The following is a 13,458-nucleotide window of genomic DNA, read 5'->3' as shown; positions in this document are numbered from 1 at the left end:
GAACACAAAGTAAACTGTGCGTAGGATCCGCCGCTTAACACGTTGTCAGACATTTTATGTGCTGGAGCACACTCAGCATCAATCTGCCTTATCTGTGTGTCCACTGTCTCTTACTCGCCATAATTGACTTCTTTCACATTTTCTTGCTGCTTAATCTTGTGACATAAAGCGCCTGAAGCTGTTTGGATCGATAACCGAGGCGTCATGTTGATATCTAAATGAAGCCGCTCTTCGTTATGACACTGATGCTGCGAGGTAATCACTGACTGACATGTATTACAGTGTGCCAACCGGTCCCCCCTGCAGAGATCTCCAGTCTGCGCATTTATTTCTGTTAAGGTTTATGTGATGAAAGACACAGAGGGAGTGCGTCTCATTCTGTCTCTAACACTCTTTTGTCTCCTTTCTTTCTTTCACACACACACACACAAACTTTTGTGATAGGTGTCAGAACTGTTTTCGATCCACCCTGATTGGTATTGTTGACAAAGCAATACTCCTGCTGAGTTTTTTGTCACGTATCAATGCTCTTCTCTGCATGCGCACATTACATAACACACACACACACACACACACACACGCGCACAGTCCTGCTTTTTCAGGTGTTTGAGGCAGATCACACACTAAGCCTGTTGAGTGTAAATATTTGTGTATAGCAGCAGGTTTGTCATGGCTGCTGACTCTCTGCAGGCTCGGCTCCATTAATAATGGTCAGTAGGATGAAGGCAGCTTGGACAGAAGTGAGTGAGCCGCAGAGGTGGATTATTGAAGGAGCGGTAAGATTGAACAAAACAGCTCTGACACTCAGGTTACATTGACTGTGACTCTGTAGGGATTAGGATTCGGCGATCATGTGCATACAAACCTTTGTGGACATTACACTGAGGCACAGAAGGAAACCAATGACTGTTTTCAAACTTTCCATTCTGCAAATATGAGAGACGAGGTGGACAAAAGCAAGGATTCATTTTTCAGGGCTGGTTGAACTGACGACTGTCAGTAGCAGAATTTATCAGCTTTAGCTAGCTAGCTAATTAGCGTTAACTTCGCGAGTCGGTTGATTACACTGTAGCCGTCTGACTAATTTTGAAGCAAAAACCCTATAAAAGCGTCATAAAGATGCACTTGTTTGCTGCACACATGATGCATGATTGTAAATCCCACTGCAGAGCAAGACCCGCCCCGCAGAGCTGAGGCAGAGATGATTGGTTTGGTTTAGGTTAGACATTGACCTCGAGGTGTCAGGAAAGCTGATTGGCCAAGGCAGGGGTCCTAAACAAATCAGGTTACTGCTGCCTCGGGGAGCATAGACGACGCCTCGCCAATCCTAGCGCTTGAACCCTGCACGGGACGGGTCTTGCCAAAGCAGGGATTCATAAAAATGCATACGTGACATCATGCTAAACGACTCGGGCTAAAACTCAGCATCTCAATAGGAAAAACATACTTGGACAAGAATGTAAGCGGTTAGATCTATGCGTTATTTATTCGTGTTTTGAGCATGATGACTAAACCTTGCGTTTGACAGATGCAATGTTTGTTGGTGTATTAAAGCTGGCTGGGATTACTGACATTGCTGAGTGCTGAGTGTATATAGGCACGAAGTTACGTTATAGTAAATAAACACATTGTTGAATCCATTCAAAAAAGACACAGAACTCCTTGTATACGAGTATCGCTCTCCTACTACAGCTCCATGCCCACTGCTACAGGTTGTGTTAACCCCAGGAGGCAACCTCCGGTTCTGAAGAGTGAAGTGTCTAAAACTTGCACTTTCTCTACTGACCTGCAGGGGGCAAAAAGAAAGTCTATAAGAAAACAACTCTACTTCTCACTTGATTTATTCCCTCAGTAAACTTTGTAAACATGAGTTCATGGTCTCAGGCGCTAGTTTCAAGTCTTTTTTCAATACAGCATGATGTTCAGTTAGTAATTTATGATCCCATTTAGAGTAAAATAGATCATAAAGCAGAGTATGCTTTAGAAGGGGCCTACCTTGTGATTGACAGTTCGTTACCGCACCAGAGCCGTATAGCGTCTCCACGTCACTTCTCCGTCATCCAAACATGGTCACTTCCGTTGACTGATGGTGACGGCCGTAATCCAAGATGGCGACGGCAAAAACCGTCAAACTCAAGGCTTCAAAACCGCAGTGCACAAACAAATGGGTTCTATCACAGTGTCCTTGTCCACTTCTGGTATACATAGTCTATTGTTGATTCCAAAGGGTTCCGTGCCTGGTTACGGTTTCTAAGTTCTGATTGGACAATGGCTTGTAGGGGGAGGGGTTTAACAAACTTGAAAACTCGTCTACTAAAAGCCTACTTCAAAACCCACCTCTTCAAACTCGCCTTCACCTGCTAACCCCTGCACCCTACCCTCCACTACATGACCCATTCAGCACAGCTTCTCCAGTTATTCTTTTTTTCTGTTTGTTTGTTCTGTTTGTCTCTGCATGTAAAGCGTCTTTGGGCATTTTGAAAAGCACTATAGAAAATTAATGTATTATTATTATTATTATTATTATGTATGGCACTTATATAATGCGCTTGGTTGTCCCTTTCGGTTCTCAAATGATGGAGATTAATGTCATCTCTCCTTTAGATGACAGAATATGACCCTTTGCTCCTGCTTCCTTTGGGGTTTCTCTCCATACAGGTGTACACACATTTCCCTGTCATCTTTCTGTCCACTCTCAGTCTCACCTCAGTATATATATACTGCAGCATGTGTGCAGTCACGCATTGTGTTACAATGCTGCATAAATCAGTGAAAAGATGTCCTTGACAAGTGCGGTTTCTACTTGTGTGTGTGCAGGGTTGTTAACTTCTATGTTGCATTCACGGGTGTATTTTCATCTACGGAACATGTCTGGAGGATCTTGCAGGAAATTATGTGAGTGCATTGCTGTGTGCCGTTGTGGCCGCGGTCCGTGGGCGATTGCATTACTGGGGTTGATTAGGAAGAAAATTAAACATTATGAATAAATATGAACAGTTGTCTACATCAGATGGACCCTGTTACTCTCTTTAGTGACATGACATCCTGTCATCAAAGATCTCATATGAAATGTACATTTATAAGAACCAAAATGTGTAGTGTTTGGGACAAGAGGCACCTATGGGTGCTGTAAAGCTTTTGGAGGTGATGTTACTGTTACTATGTGTCTATACTGTGTGCAATCTGCAGCAGTTGTGTGTGGCGGCTAGACCTACAGGTACAAGCTAATAGCAGCCCACATGACAAACAACTGAATGTCCTGTAGAGCCGCTTTCCAGGCTCATTGTCAGTCAATTCAGCCTCTTGAATAGTTTTATATATCTGTGTCCACAAGTATTTTCTTTGAAGTTGAAGTGTACAATTATTCAGTGCAAGATGTGTCCCTGACCTGCATGCACTTCACACTTATATACAACAGGAAGATGAATGCAGCACAAAATACGGTGAGAGTATTCTTCGATAGAATACATTCAGGTTTTCCTTAAAGCCCACACATCCATGGTTAAAACATACACACATTAACACACAGGTGTTTTCACTTATTTCACTGATTCAACTTTTTTTCATGCTGTCCAACGACACTGCCCCACATTCAGCCCCAAAATAAACATCGAGCCTCGCAATCATAGACTGTAGCCAGACTGTGGGAGCGATGTTGCCGTTTGTAGTCTGGTAGTGTAATATTGTACAAAACAAGGTGATAACACACCGCACTGGAATATTGACTTATCCATTTCCAAACACGGTGCATCAATGATTCCATCGCAAATTCACACGGCAAAGTTCAACAAAGGTGACCAGAGTGTCTGTCCGAGTTGGCAAGAATATAATATTAACACGGGAGCTGCATATAAAGTCAGTCCGTTGTATGGGCTTTGAATGAAGTGAATGGGAGAAGGCGTGAATATTTACAAAACTTAGCTGCACCTTTAAACCGTAATGACTATTTTACAGCAGACGTTTAGATTTGTCAAAGCAGGATAAGCACAGGCGTTACTAACAACATCAACTATGGCTGCAGTGCGCTTAGTTGTATTGGACAGAGTCGACATTACAGTATTTGTTACACCTGTGCTTCTACTGTAACAAGTGAGCCTCGGCTCTCTGGGACACTGTAACAGAGCGGAGCCATCGTTGATATTATTAGTAACACCTATATGCTTTTCATGTTATGACAAATAAAAATGTGTTTTGTAAAAAAAGGTCTATTCCTACATGAGCTCAGCAAACACCCAGCACGGCTTTAATCAGCCGGAAAAATTGAAAACACTTGTGAGGGTGTGCAGGGACTTTAATGATTTTAAAGATTTGATTGCTTTCCAGACGGGGAAGGCCTGAGAGCTGTCACCACACTGTAGATGTAAACACTACTCAGGACCGACTCCCTGCAGGATTCTACGAGCCGGTAAAACTGAGACGGCGGCTTATTTGTCTTCTGGAATCCTTGACCGCATACAAAATAAATCAAGCCCCTTTCTTTTGCATTACGTTTGGCTTTCATTACATCTTTTAACGTAATAAGCCTATTTAAGTTAATTGAAATTGCATGCCGTACATTTGAAAAATTGAATTAGAAATAGCATACACTCACTTCCCCGATCCTCTCATCCAGCCCATGAAACAATGACTTCCACTGGAACTTTGTTTTACCTTTAGATGCCGGAGCTCATGGGTTTTTTGTTCTTTTACGACAGCTGTGCTTTTTCACCTCTGACCCTTCAGAACATCCTAGATTATAGAGACATGTCAGGAGCTAGCTAATGAAAATTGGAGGCATGTTTCGATCACTCAGGTTATTTTTATTCACAAAAATATGACATATGTATTTGACTGTGGTTGTTGCGCATGTGCCATTTTACATTTAATCGTTTTTTCCACATAAAGATCATTTGTTTGAAAGCCATTTAGTCTTTAAATGAGTGGTTTGAATTTAACAGGACACAAAGTAATAAATAAATATAATAAATAAATGTAACTATCTGTAATATGATTTAAAGGGAGTAAATCTGCAGCCAAAGACACTCAGTAGAGTTATGAGCAGGATACAAATGCATGCATGTGTCTCTCTCTCTCTTTCACAAACAGAGAGATCAAGCTCTGTGTCTCAAGAGGCCTCTGGCACATATGGGTCTATTTAGCGTTAAAAGAATTATCCAATTTGGTTTGTTCACTAAATCTGAAATGAATATCATCTGACAGCAAAGAATGGACCCAAATTCTCTCTCCTCTCTTTACTTTGCTGTAACGAATTGATCCCATCAGACAGAGATGAGAAAGAGAAAAGGAAGTTCACATTCATCCTTTGAATGGGTTAAGAATGCATTACAGCGATTCCCTAAATGTGTTTACCAGATTTATACAAGACGAAGGAGGACGGAATGCAATTTTATTTTGAAGGGAAAATGTTATTTACCGTGAAGAGAAATCTTACAAAAGTGCAACAGTATGTAAATCTGTTATTTCTAAACAAAAGAGGTGATGGAAACACGTACCCTCCATCCTTCACTGCCTTGTAATATAGGTCTCGATATACGTCGCTGAAGCAGCAGTGTGTGTGTGATACCAAGAAATAACCAAATATCTGGATGTCCACCACGAATCTGATTGCTCTGACTCTCAAGCTCTATCAAACCTCAGGCACTCAGTAGGGAATGTTTTTCATGCCATAAAAATGAATAATAGTCACTCATATTCAATTTGCCTGAAGCCCAAAGTCCTAACATGGAGTCGTTTGTTTTACTGATGTGATGCACAGGGCCGGAAACACATATTTGGGGCAGATAACATCATCAGTCAGATTTCGAGCTGTGTGACGAATTTAAAGACTCATTCGAGCCTCAATCAGAGCTCAATCTGAGCCGTACCTCAGATTTAATTACACGTTTGAGAAGAATAAAGACCACTCACTGCCAGTAGAGTGAAGTGCAGTGAAGTGAGGTGGTGACGCAGGGATGGAATTGGTTTATCCATGGCTGTTGTGCCGCAGTAATCAGCACATTATACAGTGTTAATCTCAGACTTTATACCTTTATAGAAAAACATTGGGATACAATGTTTCAGTAGTAATCAGATGCTCAAATGGGAAATATTAGCGTGTTTATTGTAATAATAATAATAACACAAAACTATATATTTGTTTAGCACAAGGAAAAGAAAAAAGTTGAAAAATATAATACTGTCTAAAGTTGGTCATGACATAAAATGGCAAGAGTCAACAGATGTGAAAGGAACTCATTTCCTGCTGTCACAGTAACCATGGTGAAGGTGCTCACGTTAACCTTGAATAACACAATTATATTTGAATCCGTGGTTGCAAAGGCCAGGATGGACGTGGAGCGCTGAGGGACATTGTTCAACTGCTTTTACCTGCCATCAGAAGAATACAATGGCCTGTTTTTATAGCTAAGTCAAGGTACATAGTGAACCTGTAGCATCATCTGTTTTCGGTTTGTTTGTTTGGGTTAATTGAAGGAACCCAGTAACATTTTGTGCTGCATGACGGATGTGTTCTGACTTTCAACTAGTTTCCCAACTTGTTGGTTCTCAAGTCTCATCTTTCCACCTCAATTTTTAGAAGTCGAAGTCGAAGGTTACCTTTTTTGACTTTTTGACTTGGCCCTGTTCCCCATCACTGACAGTGGTACATGGTGCAAGATATAAGAGTGGGAGCATTTCGATTGCCTCTCAACAGCTCTCAACATGGTGACGGCCAAAACGCCTCCTCTGCCCTTTATATGGGGTGGTGGCACGACGGATGGCAACATCACCATAACTTCCAAATGACAGATTTCAATGCATGTCAGGCATTTATATGAAACAAACTAAGGAAAAGCTACTGTAAATATGGCAGGGAACCTTTCCATGCAGAATATATCTCTATATGTGTTATTATAATCAACTTTAACTAATGTTTACACAGCATTTTTCTGTTTCTGTCTGTTGGTACCAGACAGTCGTGTGTTTTCCCACCAGCCATCATCTTGTGTTTCCATGTACCGTGGACACAATGTTGGTGCCATGATTGTCTTTATCCATTCCTTTGAAACGGCACACATGCACACATGCAGGTATGTATGCGGGCGCACACATGCACAGTTGAGCTATGGAGTCAGAGCAGCTATGTAACAGGAACAGTGCTATGACATTGCTAGCTTCTTTCTGCTTGTTCTTTTGCTTTTTGCATTAGCCTTTGTGCATTATGAAGGCTATAAAAAGAGCCGCCTATGTGTGGCTTTGTGCACCAGTCACGTGTGTTTCCGTCATCGTCAGACCAGGTTGTGTCCCTCATGTTTGCGGTTGTCACAGGTGAGACGGTGTGTGTCGGGACATGTTTAGTAGGTGCGCCTCTAGCAAATGCATGACAGGCAGGTTGGGTGGTTAGTTTGGATATGATACACACCAACACACTCGCTACACAGAGAAAGGCTTGTGGGAGACGTTATAGATCCGCCCTGGTTCCTCTGTCCTTCATCCTCTGCTGATGTGTATATATCAACAACCAGTGTTGAGCAGTAACCCATTACTTAGTAACATGTTACTGTAATGGGATTACTTGCTTCAGTAACAAGTATAGGGCATTACAAATTCAGTTTTACATTTGGGGAGTCCATCAGTGCATTGTTTTACTGGGAGTTTGATGGGAAAGTGAATCAGTTTGGTCTCTGTGTGCATTACAGAGGCTGGTCAGGACGTGTTGTTATGTTTGGGGGCTAGAGGTACAAAGGGGGGGGGGGGGGGGCAGGGTTACCTTCTGCCAGAGGAGGACTGTGCCCTCCAGTGAATGCTAAGGTTCCAAGTGTCCTCGGTTCTCTAACGTTAGTGTGTGGAGCCCACAGCTTCACTGGACGTCAGAACAGATGTGTGCGGTAATTGGGGCTAAGATAGCTTTTGATCGTCTGTAAAGTACATTGGCATTTAATAGAGCAGATGTTTCATGTAGGTGTGGAGGCTTTAGAGTTGTTGGAAGGCACTTTTCAAAGAGCTGGGCTGAGTAACAAATAACTTTTTGTGGTTGTACTTAGTAACGTCATTATTTTTCAATAAGTAATGAGTAATAGATTACATTTTTCAAGTAACTCGGCCAACAGTATCACAGTATAAAATATCAGATGATGCTGAATTGTTCCTATTTTTGAAAGTTCCATTATTCGCTTTCTTGCTGAGAGTTAAATGAGAAGCTTGATGTCATGTCTGTAAATATGAAGCAGCCTTTATCCAAAAGTAACAGCATACATCAAACAGCACATCGACAGCTAGGCCTGGGCGACATAGAACACTTTTTATTCAAATATTTTTTCACCAAATACCTCATTATCAATTTTGCGAAAAAATAAATTGTTGTGTTGACTATTGCTTTTACAAAATATCTTCACCATAAGATTTTTGATAAACAGTTACTGTTAATCTGGAGACAATTATTAAGTAGGTAAAAGTAATAACAACAGAATAGAATAGAATAATATAATAGAACAATAAAACAGCTAGAACACTCTGGTATATCTTGAGAGAATTACATCACTTTACTGTAATGCAGCTTTTGAAAGCAGGAAAAGACATCACATATGTTATGTCTGTGACGACTGCCTGCTGTGTAGTGAATGAAAAGGCGTGAATGGTAAATGGCTACATTTATAAAGCCCTTTTATCCAAAGTGCTTCACAAGGTTTACGCAGCTCATTCATGCACACTGATGGCAGAGATCTACCACTCAGAAAACAGAATTGTGGTGTTCAGTTTCTTTCCCGAGGACACGTGTGGACAGCAGGAAGTCGGGACGCTCTTCTCCCCGAGCCACACCTGAGATATCAATCGTCTCATCTAACTCTCAAGAAAATGTATTTCCCAAAATGTCAAACTTGTCCCATAACTGAGTGACGTTTCCCTCAATGGCACTGACACTGGCTGCTCAAAGGAGGCTCGACTTTTAGTATTTGTGTCCAGCTGCATGAACCTCCAGCAGGTTACACGAGGTAATATATGTTCTCTACTTATTAACTCACTTGGTTGTGTAAGTATTGTTTGCATGTGCGCTGGCGGGGGAACGTGGTGTCGTTTGTTTCCATAGGAGAGAGGGTGTGTGTGGGAGCAATGCAGGGCTGAAGGACAATATATAGCGAACAGGATATCTGTGGTATCAGTAAAGCATTTTAATCGAGGAGTCCAGGGAGCGCATAGTGTGCTAAAGATTTAGGGTCTGGCTCTTGGCATTCTCCACGGGACACTGAGAATGGTATGTACTGGCCAAGCCTCCTTCCCATGTGCTCTCCATCTCCCTCACTGCTTCCTTCGCACACTCCCCTGTTCACACACAACGTTTTACGGCGCTCATCTGGACACCGCCGTGTTCACATACACACCCACCACTGGACACTTCAGATGCAGCGTTGCCATCTTATCAGACATAAAATATCACCTGATTCTGAAAGTAGTCTGCTCAAAGCCGCTCGGGCCGTTTGCCAGTGGCTCGGCAGCATCCAAACTTCTTTCCAACCCAGATGTCTCCGAAGTGGAAGTGCTGATGATTTGAGCATGATGTCAGTGCTGGGAGCCAAACTATCTCCACTATGTTGATATGAGAACCATAGACTGGTTGCAGACTGACGAAGAGAAACAGTTCTTTAGCGTGTTTGCAGAGTAAAGGGACGTATGGGACAGCAGCATGTGTGAACTACTACACAGAGTTCTGATCAGCTAATATTCAGTCTGAGGTGCTTTTAGAAGACTCCCGTGTGTTTCCCACTGCACTGACCTCTCATATGAGACAGGATGTCTCACAGCTCTCTCTCGAGCAGGCCAAAGAACTAAAGAGGAAGGCTGCGTTCTTTGCTTCTGGTTGGTTGGAGAGTTATAAAGTAGAAGAGTGGGGGGAGGCCAAGCAGAAGCTATGATGAGAGGAAGAGAGACAGAGAGAGATAAAAAATAAAGAAAAAGAAAATAGACGGCTCTCGCTCTGTTTGTGAAGCATGACGTCTGCTGAAGGAGCAGATTCTGGGTCACCCCATCACCTACCTCAGTTAATCATGACACACAGCTTCTCATACTTGCATGCACGAAGACACAAACACTCCCTCCTTAAAGGACATAAATCAAATCTGTGTGTCAGTTCACTCAATGCTATACACAATATCAAAGTGACTTATCGTAGGCGCACAACTGCACAACTGCTTCAAACGCCTTTTCAAATTACTGAACAACACAGGTGCTTTACACGTGTGGGTTCGTTTTCAAATGAACACTGTAAGTGGACTACATGATTACTATAAGCAAATTCATTACATAACATTTGTAGAGGAATGATTCTGTCTCAAGCGATTTGATTCATTCAGCCACTGAGCACTGTCCTTGTAATCACTCTCAGCGGTTCCTCCTGTATAACAGACCAAAATAAGGCCATTTACTCAAAATAAGTGACAAAATGTCTTTTTTTAGTTCAAAATAAAGACAGGGGCGGGGGGGCAGTCATGGTATTGGAGCTTCAGAACGGCTTACCGAGGCAGAAACAACATAATTAGCTCTCTGTTTAGCTCCATCACTGCACTCTCAGCCTCTGTTACCGCCTACATACTCTCCATACTCCGTCTAATTACCCGCGGCTCATCACAAAGACGCTTATTGATTTAAACAACATAATTGGGAGGACAGCATGACTGTAAAGATAATGTGGAACCGTCTGTTTTCCTGATAGACTTCATTATCGGCCATTTAATCGTTTTGAGGTCCTTGATGTGTGATCAGTAGAGTTTCTTAGATTTTCCAATGATTTGCTGTCACACATTTCCCCTTCTACTTACTTCTGCCTTTTCTTCCTGCTCTGTCTCTGTGTTTCTCCTCAGGACAAACTCATAATGTGCACTTAGATGGAAATGTGTGGGAGGAGAGAGACACGCTCTTCCTTCTGACACATTGAAAGGAGGTACACTCTCCAGAGGCGTGTGAAGAGGATGACATATATGGATGAAAGGGACTGACATACTAAACCTTCTGTAGAATTACAACTAAACTCTATTCTCAATACAATCAAGGGAAACATATTTACTCACAGATCACGGTCGTCGTTTTAAACACGTGATGAATGTTGTAAATTGAAACAAAACAAGACAAAACACTACAAAGTCTGTTACTTTATTTGTTACGTTATTAAAATAAGTCTTTTGTTTTTACTCGGGATACAAAGTGGAATGTCCTGGGTGAAAGTCCTGTGTACGTGTGTTTGTGTGTGAGACAAATAATGCAAACAATGGCTTAAACTCAGTCTGTTTAAGCAAATGTAGCGGTTACAATGTCTGTACAGAGAGAGAGAGAGAGAGAAGCTTGCGTGTCCGCCGGTCATGTATTTTGATTTACATGAACAGCACATTATTTAAGAATATTCCAAAGGAAAAAGCTGTGACTCACACAGGCTGATTGTTCTCATACACATCAGTAAGCATGGTTGTGCAGATATTTTCTGGCTTTCTTTCTCTGGCTTTGACTTTGTCCTTGATCACACACACAAACAAACACACAGCTCTGTTATCCTCCTATGAGTATCATCAGAAAGCTCAAATAAAGGTTTATCTGAGCGAATGAAAATAAAAGTAATTCATTATTCAGACCGAGAGCCTAAAAAGCACTAGAACTAACGATCCATGGTGTAGCACGACTTCAGGGTAAAAACCATCAGCTATTTAGATCATTCTTAGGATTTTACTTCCACCAAAAGATGTTTTGTGTTTTGAGAAACTTTCACAGGCTTTTGAAACAAAAAGAAAATGCACCTTCATCAAGCACGGTCAATTTTTCACTCCCATAAAAACGTAACATTCTGGAGATACAAAAGACATCTAACCGCAGTGATACATGTCACCCAGAAGCAACAACAAGCAGCTACTGCCAAACATTTCAAAGAGGATTTAATTACTTTAGGTGCTACTACCCTGGAAATCAGAGACTCACACAGGCTGGAAAAGCTATTAGGACATCCTCATTCCACAGCATGCTGGAGTGTGTGTGTGTGTGTGTCTGTGTGTGTGTGTGTGTGTGTGTGTGTGTGTGTGTGTGTGTGTGTGTCTGTGTCTGTAATATAAAACCTGCAAAAGAGGTCGATAAGGCTATCAGGTCGAGACAGTCCTGTGATTATGCGCCGTCTTCTTCTCAGTGTTGTGGTTAACTAAAAACAGACACGCAGATGCTGCCAGCCGCACACATGTTCTCTCACACACACACACACACACACACACACACACACACACACACACACACACACACACACACACAAATGCACACTATAGCTCTCATATGCCCAGCTACCCATGAGAGTCAAGTGATTCTCTATTTATACGAGGTGCATACGAGGGAGGTTAGGAGATGAAATTACATACACTGCAGATTACAAAGATCCTATTTAACCCAAAAATACACGTTGGATCAAAAACGACTCGACTCGTAATTGATTATTTCATTCATAAAGCTGCATAGTTCATATATCATGACAGAAAGCATGTTTTATATAGTTATTAATATTAGTAGTTTTCTCTAAGAACAACCAATTCTAAATGGAAACCTAGAGGAGGAAGCAGACTCTTTTATGTTGAAGGTCTTGTGCTTCTTTATGTTCTTTGGTCTTTTAACATCCGAAGCACATTAGTTCATACTCAGTGTCACTTGTAAAAAAGGCTCCGTAATTTCCTTAAACAACAAGTCACTGTAGGTTCTACTCTATCAGCAGTAAATAGTTGATTTATTAGGGCCTATTCTTAGCTGCGAATGAATGCAGGATTGATTGATGCTCTATGAGTATTTACAGCAGCGGGGCGGTGATAGTGGGACTGACTCTGATTAAGTGCCTGTGCTCATCATAATGAAGGAATGTGTGACCCAGTTCAACTATGTGGCTCATTGATGTGTGAATGTTAATGACACAGAGGATTATCAGCCTTTAGATATTCAGACAACATGTGTTAGTACAGTAGGTTTTGGTCTTTTTATGGGATTTGTTCATTATAAGAAAATATTACCTGCCTGGTTGTTTGACCCATTTGAATCACTCCAGGATTACCTCAGCAGCATAAAGTCAACACAAGGTCTGTTGCAGGAAGGAAATACAGCAGCAGCTCACTGTGTTCTTGTTTGCTCTGTTGTCCTTTGAAAATGAAGGTGCTAATCTTTGTGCTGCGACAACAGGCTATCGATGTTTCCCTCAGATCTCTTTCAGGTACAGCAACTTGATACCGAGGACAGAAACACACACACGGAAACACACGCGGCCATCAGAGGCACCTCAACAGAAGCACAGAGACTGGAACAGAGTGGAATTTGAAACGTTTTAGCCAAAAATGTTTCCATCGTCAACGTGTTTTTTGCAGAAACGTTTCAGATTTCGTTTTGTTCTCCAACTTCGTTGGTGAAGACGGTCAACCGGCACAGGACAGGAGAATGCACTGGCCATCAACATCATCACATAAATGCAAACAATTCTAT

The 13,458-nt window shown here is 41.7% G+C and overlaps 1 protein-coding gene across 1 annotated transcript in view; it reads left to right on the top strand.

Annotated features, from left to right (window-relative positions):
- The window catches only part of gcgrb (glucagon receptor b), a 35,440-nt gene that overhangs the window by 10,702 nt on the left and 11,280 nt on the right, over positions 1–13,458 (top strand). The window lies entirely within an intron of this gene.

This window comes from Anarrhichthys ocellatus, unplaced genomic scaffold, assembly GCF_004355925.1.
Source record: "Anarrhichthys ocellatus isolate YVR2014 unplaced genomic scaffold, GSC_Weel_1.0 scaffold31, whole genome shotgun sequence".
Classification (NCBI taxonomy): Eukaryota; Metazoa; Chordata; class Actinopteri; order Perciformes; family Anarhichadidae; genus Anarrhichthys; species Anarrhichthys ocellatus.
This window is presented reverse-complemented; position numbering and strand designations above follow the sequence as displayed.